Source organism: Prionailurus bengalensis, chromosome E2, assembly GCF_016509475.1.
Source record: "Prionailurus bengalensis isolate Pbe53 chromosome E2, Fcat_Pben_1.1_paternal_pri, whole genome shotgun sequence".
Classification (NCBI taxonomy): Eukaryota; Metazoa; Chordata; class Mammalia; order Carnivora; family Felidae; genus Prionailurus; species Prionailurus bengalensis.
The window spans coordinates 50,614,876-50,635,548 of record NC_057352.1 but is presented as its reverse complement, the minus strand read 5'-3'; the positions used below and the strand labels follow the sequence as shown (position 1 = coordinate 50,635,548).

General features: G+C 40.8%; 1 long non-coding RNA gene across 1 annotated transcript; it reads right to left on the bottom strand.

Annotated features, from left to right (window-relative positions):
• Positions 1-12,570: 12,570 nt before the first annotated feature.
• Positions 12,571-20,354, bottom strand: LOC122494484. The gene is made up of 2 exons (XR_006300176.1): positions 17,497-20,354; positions 12,571-13,146 (listed from the first exon to the last, which is right to left on the bottom strand). It is a non-coding gene; the product is annotated as an uncharacterized LOC122494484 (long non-coding RNA).
• Between the last annotated feature and the right edge of the window lie 319 nt (positions 20,355-20,673).

Genomic DNA, 20,673 nt, shown 5'->3' with positions numbered 1-20,673 from the left:
CTTTAACAATGTGAAAGTCTATGGGCAATATATATATAACTATATACAAACACACACACACAAAGAAAAAAAATCTACCCTTTCCAGAGCTCCAGCTGCCTCTACTCATTATAGGCTACATATAAAACATTATCCAGCGCTAATAATTTTAGTAATTTTAATTTCTACTTTGTGAGAGCCATCAGATTTCTATTTGTCTTTATCCATGATTTTGGGTCTTTACCCACACAGAAGTAACAACAAATCACTTTCATAGAAGGACTTAACTTCTACTGCCAGCTCAGGGTCAGCAGTCAGGGCTAGGACAGAAAAGAAGGACTGATTAATAGAGCTTTAAAGATGGGTAAGAGGTCTTAAAACAAAGTAATACCCAAAAGGGTTCTACATCTTTCTAGTTCAAAATTCATTTAAAATCACTACTTCTAGCCCAATTATATGGGACTGTAGCTTCTCTAGGACAAAGGCCTGTTTCCTTTAGTGTTTTGGCAATCAAGGATATAACTGGTATGTTATGGACAAGCAGTCACAGAAAGGTAATTAGAAAATGGAGACAGAAACAGGATCCTCAGAAGATCAGGTAGGCACAATGGGGTCTCTATCTGGTCATTATATTTAAGGAAGAAGGCCCAAAAGAAGTACACAACTGGAATGCACCAATAAACATGCTAGGCTGCTTAAAAAGGAAGGAGCTCTGGGACACCTGAATAGCTCAGACGGTTAAGCAGCCAACTCTTGATTTCAGCTCAGGTCATGATCTCATGGTTCCTAAGATTGAGCCCCACATCGGGCTCCGTGCTGATAGCTCAGAGCCTGTTTGAGATTCTCTTTCCTTCTCCCTCTCCTATCCCTCCATGCTCATGCACACATGCTCACTCGCCCTCTCTCAAAAATAAAATAAACTTTAAAAAAAAGGGGAGGGAGCTTTGTCTAAACATGCATACAGAATTTTTCATAAAGGGCACCAATCCTCAAAGCATTCATCTTTGTAACCCCCAAAACTTAGCACAAGTTACATCAGAAAGCCTTTTTCATCAAAGCTGTAAAGCCTTTCATCAAAGGCTGTAAAGCCTTTGCATTCCATGCCTTGCCTTCCTAACTCCGTATTTACAGAGAGCACTCCCTGAAAGGAAAAATGACCTGAAATGGTAGAATTTTTTTTATGGATTGTTCTCACTCTATTATAGATACCATATTGTCAATTACTCAAACTATCAACATAGATTGCAAAGCAGTTCACATGCCTACTGGATTTGAGTTATTGGCTCAAAGCTGATTACCTAGCAATTTTTCTGTTCAAGTAGAGCCCAGGAGCTATAGATCCAGAGAATCCACCCTTCAGAAGAGACCAGCAGCTTGGCCTTGTGCGCATGTTGTGTTTCCTCATCAACCCCATGCAGAGCAAAGCTTTGGACGGCAGATCATCGTCGGCCACAAAGCAGTAATTTGGAAGGTATGTAATTCAAAATAAAAAAAATAAAGGTGGATACAAATTCAATCAGTTTACTATTTCCCAGTTAAATTCTTCTAAAGACTAAGTCTCAGAACAAAGGCTGTCTTTTAGGGAAAAACCCATAATACAGCATGTTAAAGTTTACAAAGTTATTTTCAAATATCAATCCTCATATACAATATGAATACAATATCAAAGAATATTTATCAACCTTACAGTCCTTTGAATCAACATGAGGGACACTCCACAAAGATTTGAAAAGTGAAAAATAAACAGCCAACAATTCCCATGAAGCCAATGGTGGACAAAGTGAGGGTTTCAGCAAATGGCAGATGTGACAATTTGCCGACCCTTTCAAAATGTCCTCCTACGTATCACCAAGTTCAGGGATGTGGGCAAATGGATTCATTAGCAGTTATCTTGAAATTCCTGACCTTAGTACAGTCTCTCCCTTAGCCCTTCCACTGACTTTGAAAGCCTCTAACCCCCTGTATTCATTCCCTTCTAGTTTGAAATACCTAATTTCCTTTCTCCTGACCAACTCCTGACTAATCCAATAAGGAATACAAATTATTCTCAGATTGATTATTTTGATGTTTAAAAAGAGAAATTTTATTTAGTCCAAACAAAGGGTTTAATTCAAAATTAATGTTCTTACTGAGTCAGAAGAAAATATTTCTACTGAGTCATTTCAACTACCCTTCACCCTCTGCCACAATCTGGCATTATTTATCATATGATCAGTTGATTCACCAGCACTCATTTGACCATTGGGCACTGCACTTTATTGAATGTTAACAATGACTCCATAAATCATTAATACATCTCCAATTCATAGTTAAAAACACCAAAGCTTCGAGATGCTGCAGGACTTGCCCTTGGTTCCACATTCAGGAATTAGAAGAATTTGAAGAAATCAAACTAGATACCATCTTATATCTGAACTCCTTCTGCCACAGTAACTGATTTTTTCACCATAGTCAATAAGTAATGTTAGAGAGTGGTCAATAGGAACAGTTTTGGTAATCAATGTAAGGTAACTATACACTGTTTTGAGACAGCATCTGCTTTCTCAAATCTCTCCCCTCCGGCCAGATATTGTGGAATTTTTCCCAGCTAGCTCATGGTGGTAGATGTGTGGTTCTAAGCTGTCATGAGAACCTACTGCCACATGGGTCCAGTGAAAGGGGTTCTCAAGAGTCAGAAAAGCTCTAACAAAAGGATTGACTGAAGGAGATGAAATTAATACAATGACAATAACAATAATCGCAAAAAACATTTTTCCCCAAATGTCACTAGAATATATCTAGCTCTATTGTCCTAGTCTTCTATGAAACACACATATTGACGTATTTCTTCCAAGAACCAGCACTTCCTTCAACGGTCTTAACTCTAGAAATTCTGAGGCTCTAACAGAAAAGATTTGCTTTTTGCTGGGAACAATACAACAGCAGAGGCTTCTCTTTGGCAGGCAGCCTCCTCAAAATATGCCCACTGGACTTCACAGTGAGAGGTTTGGCTTCACCTGGGGGCAGGAACTGCACCACCAGCAACTTTCCCTGCCAATCCTTCTACATGACAAAGCACATATGGATGCAAATAAGCTAATCCTTCTTTGGAAGAGTAAACTGCACCTGGCAGTCAGTTTATAGGAGCACCAGACAGAGGAGATGTGATTGTGAGGTACCTGGGGGATTGCTACAAAACAGACTGGGAAAATCCCCACCTGGGATGCCTGAGATAAAACCTAATCACCTGCTGGGATAATTGGCCTCTGAAAAAGATATACGCTAATAATAGCACCAAGTCATAGGTTATTAAACTGTCGAAAGGTTAGGAATATTTGCCTATTGATTACACAATTCCTGAGAATAGCTATGGCAACAAAGTTCAAGTAAGTGAATCAAATGAAACTCTACAAAAACCAACTGTACATCCCGTTAAGTGACAAAGAAGATATCCACGGATAGGTCATCCCCTCAAATAACAGCACACAGAGAATTTTCTTGGAGAACAAGATGCATGTCTGTAAAACCTAGGAAACCCCACCACCATTTTCACCAAACGATCAAAAAAAAAAAAAATGTTGGTACAGAATTAGGAACAGGAAAATATTAACATTTTTTTAACATTTTTGTAAATATATGGTCTCATTTTCTACAACATGCCCATTTAATTTCTCTCTCTCTCCTCTGAGTTTTCTAATGGCAAGAGGTGGTTTTAAAATGTGTCTGTGATATCACTGGTACTCCTCCCATTGACAGATGGGAGTTTATCCTCCCTCCTTAAATATGAGGACCAATGGGATGCAGAAGTGATATCGCAGGGCCTCCACAGCTAGGCAGCTTCCATCTCGTTCTCTTGGGACACTCAGTCTAGGGAATTCATTTAATAAATGGCTACCCTACGATCACCAAGCTGGAGCAGAGGAGTAAAGAAAGAAACTCGTACTCATAGCCCCAGCTATGGTCCCCAGCTTACCACCAGCTTCAGCTCCCAGTCATGTGAGTGAACCCTCTTGGACATCCTGCCAGTCAAGTCTAGACAACTATAGTGATAGCCAACATGTGATCACAATTGCACTACAGACCCAATCAAGAGCTGCCTAGTCAAATCATTTCCCAATTGCTGAGCTATGCAAATATGAGCAAATAAAATGATTGCTTTTTCACACCACTAAGTCTTGGAATAATTTATTATGCAAAACATTGTTGATCATTCCTCAAACCTCCAAATCATAGTTAACATTTTATAGTGCCTTTCAGTTTACAAAGTACAATCGTATAATCTCATTTAATTTTTCCAAGCATCATGAGAAATATGTATAATTATCATGAATTGCAGAGATTTAAACAAATGCTTGAAATCACAATCAGGACTCAGAACCACATCATTTTATTCCCAGGGCACTTAACATTGTGCTGACTCTCAAATGTGGTGAAATATTTTAAGTGGCTAAAAAAGTGCTAGATGACAATAAAACACTAACAACATTGGTCCTATGCTTGATATTTCTTTACATTTGTAATACGGTGATTTCTCGTGATTTTTACCTTCAACATTGTAGGGAACAGACCAAGTTTCAAGAAATGAAATCAAGCTGAATTTTAAACAGGCATGAAGAAACTTAGATTCCATACTAACTCTCTGGTTTTCACATTTCCAACATACATGGGGAATTGACTGATTGGGGTCCTAAAAATTTAGAATTTGCTTAATCCTAAAAGAGTCTGCCAAATCTTGCATGTGGTCTACGTATTTTGAGTTCCCTGGTATTAAATTTTTACAATAGCTAAATCAACAAAAACACATTTACTTTTTCCTATTAAGGGCACTGATGTGATGCAAAGAGTTATAAAATGTGCTTCCAGCCTTACAAAAGCTTACAGTCTGGTTGGGGTTATTCAGAGATAAATCTGTATGATGTATTAAAAAGTATACTGAATTAGAAATGTATTTCCTGCATACCTAAAAAGGGCCCTATAAAGATTAAGAATGGAAATGCTTTGGAAGTCACATAACACTAAGCAAACGTAATATAAAATACATGTGTCGGTGCACCTGGGTGGCTCAGTCGGGTAAGATTTCTGACTCGCTTTCAGCTCAGGTCATGATCTCACAGTTCCTGAGTTCAAGACCCGCACCAGGCTCCACACTCACAGCATGGAGCCTGCTTGGGATATCTCTCTCTCTCTCTCTCTCTCTCTCTCTCTCTCCCCCCCTTCCCCTTCCCTGCTCATTCTCATTCTCTCTCTCCCCCTAAATAAATGAATAAAACTTTAAAAAAATTTTAATACAGGTGTAAATTAAAACAGAAAGGTTTCATCCAAAATGGTGGATGGATCACTGCTCTGTTTTTAGAAAGTGGTAAAGTCGTAGCTTACCGGCTGATTCCACAGTAAAGGTGCTAAGCTATACCTTACCAGCTTAATTCAAAAAAGATACCCCACGGCAGACTATGAACTCCTTCTGATTACACACATCATAGGTGAAGAAACAAAAATGTTTTCTAAAAGTTGTCATCAAGATGGACATCAGCAAGATTCCAGGAATTCCCCCTCAAGTATGGATCACCAAAAGTCAAAGTCAAGCTGAGACTTACTAGCATAATAAATAATGATACCTTTTAATTAAAGTGACAAAAAACAAAAACATAATATTTATAAGCCATTTCTACAAGTTTCTTGGAGCAATTTATCTGGAGTGTATGAGAACAAATATTTACATACTCCACAATTGTTATGAAGTCTTCGTTTTCCTGAAATTTTGGTTTTTGTTTTTGCTTTTTTCTGTCGCCACTAAGAGGACATGACATGTTCCAGAAAAATAAACTGGAGAACGGGGTACAGTTCTTTTGTACCAAGCATCTAAGTGAATGCTATCAGGAAAATATTGCTAAAAAATTTGAGAGGCTCTTGAAACATTAGGAATACATAAGAGAAGATGACGGTTTCTCTTGACTTCTAGATTTAACAACAAACCAGTGGACGCAACGGCCTTGCATTCGGACAACAGCAGGATGGGCCGCGCACTTCTAAATCAAGACACCAGTATCTTGATATGAACTACCACCACGTGGGTCCATAACCTTTTGGCCTCAGTCTCCCCTCTTGTGAAAAGCAACGGTGGCTGTGGAACACAGAACGTTCGAGAACATCTTACCGAGGCGTTCCAGTTCAAGACGGTGACGGAAGAGGATCCTAAGCTCGGCTCCTTCTGGGAACCGACCAAAATTACAGCTACCTACGGAACAACTTCCTCTGGAAACAAAAAGCCCTGAGAGCTGGAGGCCTCCTGTGCCTCAGGCCAAGGAGAGAAAGGCCACACAGACGCGGAGCGCGCAAGGAGCGGCCGGGACACAGTCGGCCCGCAGACCCTCCCCCCGGCCCTTAAGCCCCGACGACCCCAAAACCCGAGCCTCTCCCTGAAGACTGAAGAGTCTGAACCCCGCATCAGACAATCCCAGCTTTGAACACACAGACCACACACCTGAGAGGCAGTTCTCACAGGCCGCGCTTAGACTCACCCGGGTCCCATGCGGGGATGACGATGGGGAAGCCCAAACCTTGTGTGCGACAGCGTTGGCTTCTCGGAGGGAGGACCCGAGAGGGCAGACATCGGGTTTGACTGGAGTGTGGAAGCCAGCTGAAGTTGTCCTGGCGGGGAGAGACCGACCGGCGCCCAGGTCTCCTGGACGGGAGATTTCATAGGCTGCAGGCGCGGGTCTTCCATCAAGTGGCTGATTTTACGTCAAGTGCCTGGGTTTACGTCAGGTGGCTGATTTTACGTCAAGTGCCTGGGTTTACGTCAGGTGGCTGAGTTTACGTCAAGTGCCTAGGTTTACGTCAGGTGGCTGATTTTACGTCAAGTGCCTGGGTTTACGTCACATGGCTGAGTTTACGTCGGGTGCCGGGGTTTAAAGCAGGTGCCCGGTTTACAGGTGCCTGGGTTTTATGTCGGATGCCCTCTTTTTAGGTCAGATGCCCATTCTTACACCGGAGCCTCGGTTTTACTTCAGAGGCCCTGGTTTTATGTCTGAGGCCCCCGTTTTTGCGGCGGCCACCAGGGGATACTTCTATCACCTGGCTTTGGTAGACAGCAGGGCTTAAGCTGGCGGTCTCACAGTCGTATACATTTGCACACTTTTAAACTATTGTATGAGGGTCTGGCTTTCAATCAACTTGCATCCAGGAGCCCACTGAGATTCTCCTCCCACCCACCCACTTGGGGACACTGAGGGGTCTTCCCTCAACTTCTGGCGGCCTCTAAAAATAAAATAGGCTGCTTGGACAATCACAAAGCTTTGAAAGACAGCCAAGGGCTAGGGCAGGGTTGAATGATAAGGTTCATCTCCCACAGGAAGCACTCTTTTATCTAATGTACACAGAGTCCACGACACAGAGAGTCAAGCAGAATGAACAAACAGGAATATTCTACAAAGAAAAGACCCGGATAAAACCTCAGGGGAAAAAAAAAAAACCCGAATGAAACGGAAATAAATAATTTCCCTGGTAAAGAAAATCTTACTGAGCATTGATCAGTGGAATGAAGAAATGGAGGTGGCCGACGCGGTCAAGATAAACACACCAGAAAAAATAAATCAACAAAAAAAATATCCGATACTGAAAAGTACTACAAGTAGTACTAAGGTATTACTTGTAATAGTGTAATAAAATAGTGTTAAATACAGGATGTCTCATCCTTAGCACTTGACATTTTGGACTGGACAATTCTCTGTTGTAGGGGCTTCCTAGTGCATGGGGGAATGTCTCCCAGCATCCCTGGCCTCCACCCACTAGATGCCAGTATGCCTCCTCCAGTGTGATAACCAAATATGTCTCAGGACATTGCCAAATGTCCCAGGGCGGAAAGAGAAAAATCACACCCTCCCACCTGTTGAGAACCACTACAAAAGTCACTAGATGATACCTTTCAGCTCCCAACTTTTATCATCATACTGACACCAGAATACAACACTCTATACGCTGAACCTGCCTCATCCTCCCTTTTCAAACAACCTTTGTAATTATAGACGCCATCCTCTTCTGTTCCCAGTTGTAAAACTTGCTGAACTGTTTGCCTCAATAACATTCCAAACCTGTATCGTAGGAATTGAAAACACCGTCGGACCCTGTAAAATAGATGACAGGGTGTCCTGAACTATTGACATAGTTAAGAAACTCGATGAATAGCGCTTCTAAGCTATTATCCGGAGCCCGACAGGAATGCTGTAGACTTTCTCCAAATGAAAGCACTCATCTTCACAGTTATAAAAGATAACCCATTACCATGGCAGGAAATCAAAACTGCAATAAATTTCAAAAGAGAAGAATGATGAGGAGGAGGCCTGAAGGACTGGTAGAAAAATCCCAAGTGAGAACATGCTCAATGCGTAAAAAAGGGAGGAGGGCTGTTCAGACTTTGACAGTGCTGTAAAGGGAGTGGTCGGATGCTGCTGGTGAACAAAAAGGCACTTGAAAGCTGGTTAAAATTTGTCAAGAGAGTCTAGACAGTAGTGTTGAGACAAGCCCTTCTCTCCATCATCCAAATCATTTTCAAATTAAGTTGAAACCGTGGCAAAGAAAATCTTTATATTTGATTCTGGCTACAGAGAAACTCCATTTGGAAGCTGTTAAATAGCTCATGAAATTAAAACTCACACCTGAATAAAAGTCCCCATCTTCCTTGATTTGTGCTAAAATTTTAGAGCATATCCCATAGGAGATTTTTGACCAAGAAACTCCAGGAGATAAGTTTAATGAGCATAAGGAGAAATAATTGAGTGATTAGATATTTATAGCAAATAAAAATTGGTTTTCATGAGTTAATTTTTCTACATAATGTTCTTATAGATTCATAAGCTCACTTTTAATAGGGAATTGACATGACTCTTGTTATCATCCAAAGTTGATAGTAGTTACCTGTTAGGTTTATCTACTAATCTACTAACTATATTAATACAATTTAAAGAAACAAAACAGAGATCTCAAATCAAAAGAACAATGTTAGAGCAATTGTTTTTTGTTGTTTTCCTGAAGAATTTATCACATTTAAGAGTTCCCTTAAATAAGGAGGACAAGTTGGAGAGGGCACAGGAATCAGATGCCTTAAAACACCTCCTCTACTAGGGCACCTGGGTGGCTCAGTCGATTAATCATCCAACTCATCGCCGGACTCTGGGCTGGCAGCATGGAGCCTGCTTAGAATTCTCTCTCTCTCTCTCTCTCTCTCTCTCTCTCTCTCTCTCTCTCTCTGCCTATCTCCCCCTCTCTCTCTGTCCCTCCCCACCAAAATAAACACTTTTAAAAAATACCACCTTCTCTACCATTCACCAGCTATATGATTCTGTTAATTCACTCACCATTTCTGAGACTCAAGTTTCTCATATATAGATTGGGGAGACAATTATATGCTATTCACAGGTGTCTGTGAAGATAAAAAGAAATGACATGTAGGAAAATGTTTTGCAAACTATTAAGTTTTATCAAGTGCTGGTTTGTTATCTTATTATTGAATTAACATAAAATGTGACAGTATGGTTTACAGAAAGCTTTCAAGCATGCAGATGACCCAAGAGGGACTTAAGGTTCACCTCAGCTTGATTAAACTTTAGACAGGTTCTTCCTAACGCTGAGCACTGACCTCCCTTTCCTCAGAGGGTTTTCTTTAGAAAACCTGTTATTTCTTCTATAAAGATGTAAATCTTTTTAAAGGCATCTTGCCCATTTTTCAATCCAGGAATGACTTCATCTAAGAGCTGAGAGCCATCTTTTTGAAATGCTAACATCAAGGGATAGATCCCATTTTCCAGGAGAAGGTAGGAGCCAAACTTCCATGGGCACTTTGCTCCAAGTAAAATATCTTCTCTCATGCACATAAGGAAAAGTTTACTTTTCCTTTGGATAAGGCCAAATTAGCAAACACAAATGACCTATGATCCCTCCATACCCCCAAAATTAAAAGCTCTCCCAGCCTTTGTCTAAGCAGAGTTGAGTTCACACTTTAAGTTCTGGCCTCTCTCCCCTACTGCAACAGCCTTGAATGAAGTTGTCCTTGCCTGCTAAACTTGGTCCTGTACAATCCTTGCTTTGACACATATTTGCAAAAGAATGAAAATATTCTGGGATGCATTTGCCATAAAATTTAACAACCCCGGCCTCACTTGTGACTCACTTGGTCACATTTCACAATGGTCTCTAATGGATTATAACCTGCTGGGGCTCCTGGGTGGCTCAGTTGGTTAAGCATCCAACTTCAGCTCAGGTCATGATCTTGTCGTCTGTGAGTGGGAGCCCTGCTTCGGGCTCTGTGCTGACAGCTCAGAACCTGGAGCCACCTTTGGATTCTGTGTCTTCCTCTCTCTCTCTGCCCCTCCTCTCTCTCTCTCTCTCTCTCTCTCTCTCTCTCTCTCTCTCTCATAAAAATAAACAAACATTACCAAAAAAAAAAAAGATTATAACCTCCTGAAGCAGAAGGACTAATCTAAGAACTGACCACATCTAACAATGGCCTCTCTACATAAGCGTGTATTTATATATGTGAATCAACATGCAGTATTACTGTTTCGGTACCTGAATCTATTTCAGGGTTTAACTTACTGGAATATGGAGCACTTGAAATGTTTCCACGGATGTCATTATGGTGATGCTGCAAAGCACCTTGCAAAATAAATGCATTTCTTTTTTTTTTAACCACTTTATTGAGGTCTGATTGACATACCAAAAGCTGTACATATGTAAGGCATACAACTTGAGTTTGGAGATAAGTATACACCCATGAAACGCTCACCACTGTCTATGCCATCAACATGCCTATCACTTCCAAACCTTTCTTTGCACCCTCTTTATTTTTATGTGTGTGTGATAAGAACACTTAACATAAGATTTAGCCTCAAAGCAAATTTTTAAGTATACAATACAGTATTGTTCACTCTAAGCACAGTAGATCTTTAGGTATCATTCGTCTTCTATAACTGAAACCTATTGTCTTAGACTAGTATTTCCCTGTGGCCCTTCCCCCCCAGTCCCTGGCAACCACCTTTCCACTTGCTCTTCCATGATCTACATTCCTCACGTAAGTGGTATCACGTAGTATTTACCCTTCTGTGCCTGGCTTATTTCACTTCACACAAGGTCCTCTGGGTTCATCCATGTTGTTGCAAATGACATGATTTCCTTCTTCTTTTAAGACCAAATATTTCATTTTATATGTATGCCACGTTTTCATTCATCTGTTGATGCACATTTAGGTTGCTTCCTTCTCTTAGCTATTGTGAATAATGTTGCAATAAACACAAGAGTGCAGATATTTTTTCAACATAGTGATTTAATTTCTTTGGATATACATCCAGAGCGGAATTGCTGGATCATATGGTCATTCTATTTTAATGTTTTCAGAAACCACATCCTGTTTTCCACAGTGGCTGCCCCGGTTTATATTACCACCAACAGCACACAAAGGTTCCCTTTTCTCCACCTCCTCCCCAATTTTTACCTTTTGCTTTTTCATGTTTTTTAATAACAGGTGTGAGGTGATAGCTCATGGTGGTTTTGATTTGCATTTCCCTGTTTAGTGATTTTGAGCCCCTTTTCATATACCTATGGCTGTTTGTATGTCTTCTTTCAAAATAAAAATACATTTCAATACAACTCTACAAAATGATGACTTTGGGAGATGTACTATAGAGAGGTAAATGTACAAATTTCCAGAAATAGCCATTTCAAACATTTGTCAGTATTAAATATAATTTAAACATAGTTAATTTAGCTCTAAAATGTTTTGTACCGAAAGACGTAGAAAGAATAGGTATAGCACAGAAACAAGATGAATGAGAACAGTTCTGTATCTTAGAGAAAAAAGCTAAGGAATCTAAAATTCCTCTCTTAAAATCCTTCAATAATTTCCAATTACTTAAAGCATAAAGTAAGTCACCTCACCATACCAACCCTTTTGGCAAAAACTGGACCAGATCAAATTTCTCCCCTTACTGGCTTTGCATTTGTTCCTACATCCCTAACACTCAGTGTCTTGTGGTGGACACAGAGGAACTGCTCCCTATATCTAAGAACCGGAAATAGCCAAATCTCTTAATACCATTCCCTAAAATCTTTGTTTACAAATAGGGTTTGCAAATGGGTAATACAATCATTGTGTCACCTCCAAAGCCAAAAGCCCTATGAAATCTCCTTCCATCCCAATCTGATCAGTACTCTACATTTTTCAAAGCAAGGACACGTCTGTTATCCTTATCCTCACTAGCAGTGAGTTACATATTATTATTACTAAGTTCTTTGTGAGAACTTGTGAGAAACTTGATGCTAATGGAGTTTAGTTTTACAGCTTTATAAGATATAATTAATATATGAAACCTACACGGATTTAAGATATGCAGTTAGGGGCACCTGGGTGGCTCAGTGGGTTAGGCGTCCAACTTCAGCTCAGGTCATGATCTCGTGGTTTGTGAGTTCAAGCCCTGTGTCGGGCTCTGTGCTGACAGCTCAGAGCCTAGAGCCTGCTTCGGATTCTGTGTCTACCCCTCTCGCTGCCCCTCCCATGCTCATGCTCTGTCTCTCTCTAATAAATAAATGTTAAAAAAAAAATTTTTAAGATATGCAATTAGATGCTGAGAGTTTAAAGGTTTTACTTGTGTATCAGGATAGGACTTAAGAAAGACTGTAAGCCCATTTCTCTGTGGGATGGTCAGATTCCCAGGGATGACAGATCAATCTTTGATTCTCTACACCTGCATGTTTCCAGAAGGACTTTAGGACCAGAGTGCACCCACAGTGATAAAAGAGGCACATGACATCCCCAGGACAACAGAGAGAGTTAATTTAAGGTTTTGCAGGAGGTGAGCACATAGCACAGAGTGAGGATGACTGGGGCTTCTCCATATAGTCACAGGAACATACAAGCCAGAGGGGCACAATGGCCTCTTCTTGGACCCAGGTTGAGCCTCTTGAAAAACCTGCCTGGGGAGAGCCTGTCCACAGACAGGCTGTGTTATTGGCTGACAAGCACTGTTCCAGGAATTTTAAGGCCATGAAAATTGATCTCCAAAAGGTGGAACGCTGCTGAGTCTCCAGCTTGGTATAGCCATCGCCATGCAGTTAAATCTTTGATCCTTCACTGACATTAACGGGATCTGCAGCCTTTGCCTGTGTCTGTTGATATCTCACTGCCAATCACTTTCTCCCCTGTGAGAAACACACAGAGAATCACAAAAACTCCTAAGCGCTAGATTTGGTGGTTCAGAAATTCCAATTGCATCTCCAATACTCTTCTGTCTGCTTAATATTTAAAGGAATCCTATAATGCAAACCTTATAAATCACAGAACTGATCCCAAAGTTTATAATCAGAAAAGAATAAATACTCTAAAGTTGTTGGGGGAGTTTTGTCTCTGATTAGGATGTGGATTGGTGCACAAAACCGTCATTCCCATGGTAACAACAAGGGGGAAAAAAAACACTTCTATAAAGCTATCAAAGATCAGTGGATGGATGCAAAAAAAAAAAAGAGGCTTAATGAGCTAAATTCCAGAGAGAGACAGGCAAAGAGCTGCAGATGCTGCCACACCTAGCGGCAAATTCCAATCTGACTGTGGATATGGAAAAGAGCACACTCGTCATAGATGGAAGAGGGAAGTGTGAGGAGAAACCAGCCACACTTTAGCAACAGTGAGGCCAGCAGAAGAAGGTGGAATCTGTAAGAGCTCAACTAGTAAAATCATTGTTCAGGCCAACATATTCCCCCCTCTTCCATCCCCTGGAAGTCGTTCTCTGAGAAAGCGGCAGAAATTGTTATGAGGACAGGGCTAAAAGACAGACAAAATTTGGACCATTTTCATGGTGTTCAGATCCCAGGGCCCTGCAAAATTTGAATCCATACGGGAGTCATAACCAACTAAGCTAAAAATCAAACCCCTTCAAGTTCAAATCCTCAGAGGATCAAAGAGATTTATTTGTCCCTCAGTTGTAGCAACAGCAGTAAAGAAAGTTGGGGATTGAGCTGAAGGACAAACTTAAATCCCTAAATCATATTTGAAATCAGACATAAACTAACTGCAGCTACAGTCCAGCCCTGGCCCAATTCGAAGTAAGAGGAATCTAAAGAAACAGACCCTGGCTAGGCTGCCTGATGGAAGAAAGTTCTTGTTTTCTCTGGGGAAAAAAGAAAAGAAGAAAGAAAAAACATCATATTTCACTGTTCTTCAAGGACTGGCATAGAATAAAAACTTACAAAATATGTAAAGAAGTAGATAAATGGACCCATAATCGATAGAAGGAAATTCAATAAAGGCAGACCTACTAATGACCCCGCTATGGAAATCTGCAAAGACTTAAAAACAACTGTTTTAAATGTGGTTTTTTTTAAAGGTAAATTGAACCCGTTAAATCATCAAATGATGGTGGATTTTATGACAGATCTGTAAGCTCAAAAATAAATAAAATTCAAAGTATCAAACTGAAAAGAAATGACATTTTTAAAAAGGTAATTGAATCCTGCTAGAGGCTACAACTGTCTCTGCCTGGACCTCTTCGTGGAGGCCTGTCCACATTGTCGCAGGGGTTTCCTCGCAGAAGGGTGGATGTGTGCCAGTAACAACCATCCCAAGAGACAGGAAGTAAAAGCTGCCAGTTTCTGGTGTCAAGCAGCCACAGAACCCAAATTCAAGAGTGGAGACATCGACCTCACTTGTCAGTGGGAGGAGTGTCACAGTTTGGGGACCACTATTAAACCCACCACAGCAAAAGGATGGATAATCAAACCGTGGTATATTGATAGATACAATGTACAATGTATTTTCTACTCAGCAATAAAAGGGAAGGGGCATTACTAAACATAGCATGGATGTATTTCAAAAACATAATGTTTAGTGAAAGCCAGACTCAAAGGAGGAGTAAATACTGAATCACTCTATTTAGATGAAGTTCAAGAACAATAAAAAATAAATCAATAATGACAGAAATCAGGAGAGCGTTTGCCTCTGGAGGAGCGATGGACTGAAATGAGGGACAAAGAAACTTTGGAGGTGGTGAAATATTCTGTATCTTCATTTTCATGTTGCTTTCATAAATTTTTACATGTGTCAAAACTCACTGAACTGTACCCTTAGGATTTTTGTACTTTACTGTATATAAACTAGAGCAGAGTAATATGGAACTGGTCAAGATACAAATAAAATATTATTGAAACACAAGCACTTGTGTAGTTCTGGATTGGAGGCTGATTTGGGCAAATTAGCTATAAAAAAACAAAATTGGGACATTTGGAAATATTTTATTGCGTTTATGGTATTAGGTATGGAAATATTTATTGCGTTTATGGTATATGGTATTAGGTAAGATTTTTTTTGGTCTGTAAAGAACAAGATAGCTAGCTGAAAAAAGCATATTATAAAACAATGCACGTGGTATGATATTGCACTGTTGAAAGTATCTTATAGAGGATTTTTAGAGCAATGAAAATACTCTGTATGATGCAACCATGGTGGACCCATGTCATTATACATTTATCCAACCCATAGAAGACTCACCAAGGGTGAACCCTCATGTAAACTGCAGCCTGTGGGTGATAATGATGTGTCGATGTAGGATCATCAATCATAACAAATGTTCACACTCCCGTAGGGGACGTTGATGTTGATAGTGAAGGAGCGCATGCATGTGTGGGGAGAGAGGATATATGTGAAATCTCTGTATGTTCCTCTCAAACCTTCTGTGAACCGAAAACTCCTCTGAAAAAATAAACTTTCAAATATATGTATAGTATTACTCACATATATTTGTAGGAAAAGTGCAGGGGGATATGCTCTAGGGTGTTAACTGCGGTAATCTCTGTGCCATGGCAACGTCAGTTTCTGTTTTGTGTTTTTGCTTGCGTGGCATTTTCTAATCTTGTACAATGCCCAAGAACTGTTTCTATGATAAAAGTGTGTATGAATAATTTGCATTTTGTGACAACAGTGCTGAAAAATCATTTCTGCCCCCCAAATATGCCATTTTTACCCAGCGCTGATTCAATTAAAATGGATTGTGTGCAGCATCTAACAGAAGATTAAATCAAGCATAACAACAGGTAATCTATGTTAATCACTGTGGTCCACGCCTGTGTTTAATCCTCGCAGCTTTATAGGAAAGGAGCCATTACTAACCCCATCGCAGATAGGGAGACGGAGGCCCAACACAGTCACCAAATTAGCAAAAGTCAGAGTCTCCCCTTGTCATTAGTCCTGACTACGTAAGCACTTATGGAGTTGATGCTACACTTACGTCATCTCCTTCATTCTCGAAGCACTTTTTTGAGATTGCAGAGGTTCAGATGGAAACCAGGGATCCAAAGAAGTAGCTTGCCCAAGGTCACCAGGCAGCCAGGGGTATAGCCGTAGTAGGAAAGCTGGTATGAAAGCTCAGGGACACACTGAGTCCCTGCCGGATGCTACCAGCAGGATGCAGTATGGTCATGAGAAGCCCTAACAGACACTGTCACCCCACGCTTCTACTGCACAATTTATAAAATACCTAGACAAAAGAAGTGATATTTATGTAGGGTGTTTTTTTTTTTTAAGGAAATGAGTCCACCCATTTCTTTTAAAACTGGAATCAAAAGCCTGATCATCAGAACATCGCAGGTTTGGAACGTACTGTGTTGGCCTCGGTGCTTGCTGAAGGATGAGTCGAGAAAACATTCCGTGAATCCCATATATGTGTTTGCAATAGAGAAGTCTCTTGCCTCTCACTGTCCTACTGAGAGTGAAGCTCCCAGTGAGAATTAGCCTTTAAAATTAGGTATTGGCCAGAGCGCCTGGGTGGCTCAGCCTGTTGAGCTTCCGATTTCGGCTCAGGTCATGATCTTGCGGTCTGTGAGTTCGAGCCCTGGGTTGGGCTCTGTGCTGACAGCTCAGAGCCTGGAGTCTGCTTCAGATTCCGGGTCTCCCTCTCTCTCTGACCTTCCCCCTCATGCTCTGTCTCTCTCTGTCTCCAAAATCAATAAACACTAAAAAAATATTTTTTTAATTAGGTACTGGAGGGGCGCCTGGGCGGCTCAGTCAGTTAAGCATCTGACTTCAGCTCAGGTCATGATCCTGAATTTGTGAGTTCGAGCCCCACATTGAGCTCTGTGCTGACAGATCAGAGCCTGGAGCCTGCTTCGGATTCTATGTCTGCCTCTCTCTCTCTGCCCCTCCCCTGCTTGTGCTGGGTCTCTCGCGCGCAAAAATAAACAAAACATTAAAAAAAATTGTTTTAACAAAAAAAAAGACACTGGATAAAATTTTACATTCCTAGAGAAATTTCCTTAGCATGTACTTTATTTTTTTATTTTTAAAACACTTAGATAGTGCTTACTTGGTGCCAGCCACTGTCCTAAATGCTTTACTAGTACTGGCATATTTGATTCAATCCTCATCACATGCCTATATAAAGAAGCTGCTTCTATCATCCGCGTTTGACTTATGAGGAAACTGAGCCACAGAGTAATTACTTAATTTGCCTAAGGTCATACAATTAATAAGTATCTCTTTTTCTTTTCTTTTTTTTTACTTACAATATTCTCTTTGCAAACGTGTTCTCTTTCTTCCTGGGCTTCCTAGGAGGTCTCGAGCAGCTCTGGAAGATACTTTCACCTTTCAATATGCATTTTGTTTTCCTTTGTAGTTCTGATATCATGTTATGTTTTGCATTCTCTTTGTTCCTGGATGGATATAGGAATAAAACTTAGGGTGGAGCTAATGACTGAGATCTAGAGAAAGCTACAATTACATCTATAATTCCTATATGCCAGAATAAGTACTTTGTAACACTAAATCAAGAGAAAAGAATTTGATTAAAGGTTTAATGGCAGTTTAAACTCAACCAGACTTTGAAACAAATATATGACTGAAGTTAATTTAAGAGACTGAATATGTTTAGACAAATGGGAGAATGGTGGTGTCTTTTTTTAATCTGCTGAGCAAATTCAAAGGGGTTAGAAAAAAAGGCAAGAGTATATGCAGGAACCTGTCACTGCGTTGCTCAGAGCTTCTTCAAGTGATTTTTCTCCCATGGAGTCCAGAAAAGCAATCAATTTAACAAGGCCCAGGAAAGCATTCAGGAGCCCAGGTACATAAACCACCTGCTAGAAGACAGTAATATGAAAAAATACCTGTTCTTACCTCGTGTTGCAGATGAGACCCTTCAGCGGTGACAGATTTTCATTTGTAACCATTCACAGCCAATTCCAATTTAGTTCTGAGGTGAGAGTTTAGCTCTGCAGCTGAACCAAGCTGCCTCACACGACAAAGTATTTTTCAACTTTGTTTCTATAATATTCCTTTGTCAGGAAAGTGATGAGAACTGCTTGTGGGCAAGAGATGGCTTTCTGTGAAAATAAACACCCGTGTATTTGGATGCTATTTCTTGATGAAGATGCTTATCCATGGATCATTCTTCCGGAAATCATGAGAAAGATACTGCCAACATGATCACATCAACGTAGGAGTTGAGAAGCTAGGTGAACTCTTCCTTGACCAAAAGAATCACAATTACAGGGTGATGGCGCATCTGTGTGCAGGAAGGTGGTGGGATTCTGCGTCCACGGACACCTGTATGTTGTCATTTGCATGGGCTACCATAATGAATACCAGTGACTGGGTGGCTTAAACAGCAGACATTTACTTTCTCACAATCCTGGGGGCTGGAAGTCCAAGATCTAGGTAGTGGTGGCTTCTTCTGAGGCCTTTCTCCTTGGCTTGAAGCTGGCCACCTCGCCCTGTGTCTTCACATGGCCTTTGCTCCACGCACGCCTGTTTCCTAATTTCCTCTTCTTATAAGGACACCAGACATATTGGATTAGGACCTACCCTAATGACCTCATTTTAACTTAACCACCTCTTTAAAGACCCTATCTCCAAATACAGTCCCATTCTGAGGTTCTGGGGGTTAGGACTTAAGCACATGAATCTGGGGGGACGTAATTCAGCTCATAGCATTGTATCCGGGCACTCACGCCTTCTCTCGTCTGTCTACCACGTTCTGAGAAGATTGGGTATTTTAGGACCAAGACATCAATCGCAGCCGCCCCGTTTCCTAGGAGCCACATCAATGACTTCAAAAGCAGATGAGTTTCTGCCTAAAGCCATTTGAACAGACTTAAGGAAAGAAGGATTTCAACTATAAAATAAATTAGGATCTCGGTTTTTTAAACTCTTGGGTGACATAAATGTGAATTGAGAATATATCCCAGACTAGAATCAGAATAATAGGAATAAAAGGGACATAATCAATTTTGGAGGCCCCGCCTAGGCATTTAGCAGAGCCAAAGGAGAGAAGGAGTTGAGAAGCGAAAATAGAAGCCACGACTCCCCAAGAAAACTTAAAATGCTGTGAGAATACACCATAACACAAACCTTCCATGACAATACCCTCATCAAATCAGAGAATCAAGAGGAAATTGGAAGGGCAGAGTATGCGTATATGGTGCAGCCTTCCTAACAAAGAAGATGCTGTGGGGTGTTGACCCTGTCATGAATGAGTCAGAAGGCAGCTCATTAGCCTCCGTGCACTCACTGTGCGCTCTGAACATTGCAGGTTTTCCCACTGTTTGCAAAGTTTGATCCAAATTAGCTCAACCTCCTGAAATATGAGCCATTGTTGCATTTCACTAAAGCCGGGCCTTTCTGGGGATATCCAGTCGTCCAGATGGCCCATGCAGTGTAGACAGATTGCTCAGAACAGGGTTTGTAGTTCAAAAATTTGGGGGACACACACGTTGCATTGCCAGTTATTGCTGTCATGTGTTGAGCTTCGTGGTTGCTAAAATGTAGTTATAGTTTGAATACCCCAATAGAGTATGCAGCTTTTTATGACTTTCTGGACTCCAGAAGAAGAGTGAGGAAGACAGTTCTTAGGACATTCACACCTTGAGAAACGCACGTGTAATCCAGTTGCCTCATTTTCCAGATTAAGAAATAGACACAAGACTGATGCCACTTTTCCAGGCGCAATGCCAAGACGAGGACATACCTATCCTAATACCCAGAGTCCTTTCCTCTATGCCATTGAACTTCTTCCTAATGAAGTCTCTGGACTTGGAGGGAGGGACTGTACAGATATTCAGAAAACCTGAATCTTCAAGTTGGGATGTAATTGGTGACATAACATAAATTTAATCCTCATAAAATATGCACCAAATACTACATAAAATTTTGGATCGTTTGCATCAGCATCATAACAAAGAAAAATAGCTCAGGAACTACGCCAGGCATAACCCACTTGTGGGTTAGTTTCTTTTTGTCTAATCAAAACTGTTCCATATATGTCTATTCCAGACTCCAGACCATGGTATCTACATTGAACCTGGCACATGTTAGAATTCCATAAACATTGTTGATCCAGTGAATGACCAAAGCCAGTTCCCATTCATGTTTACGTTGGCACCTCTGGCTGATATCAGAAAAAGAAAACTAAGGGGCGCCTGGGTGGCTCAGTCGGTTAAGCGTCCGACTTCAGCTCAGGTCATGATCTCGCGGTCTGTGAGTTCAAGCCCCACATCGGGCTCTGTGCTGACAGCTCAGAGCCTGGAGCCTGTTTCGGATTCTGTCTCTCTCTCTCTCTCTCTCTGACCCTCCCCCATTAATGCTCTGTCTCTCTGTCTCAAAAATAAATAAATGTTAAAAAAAAAAAAAAAAGAAAAAAAAAAGAAAAAAGAAAAAGAAAACTAAAATGTCGTCACATCCCAGACAGG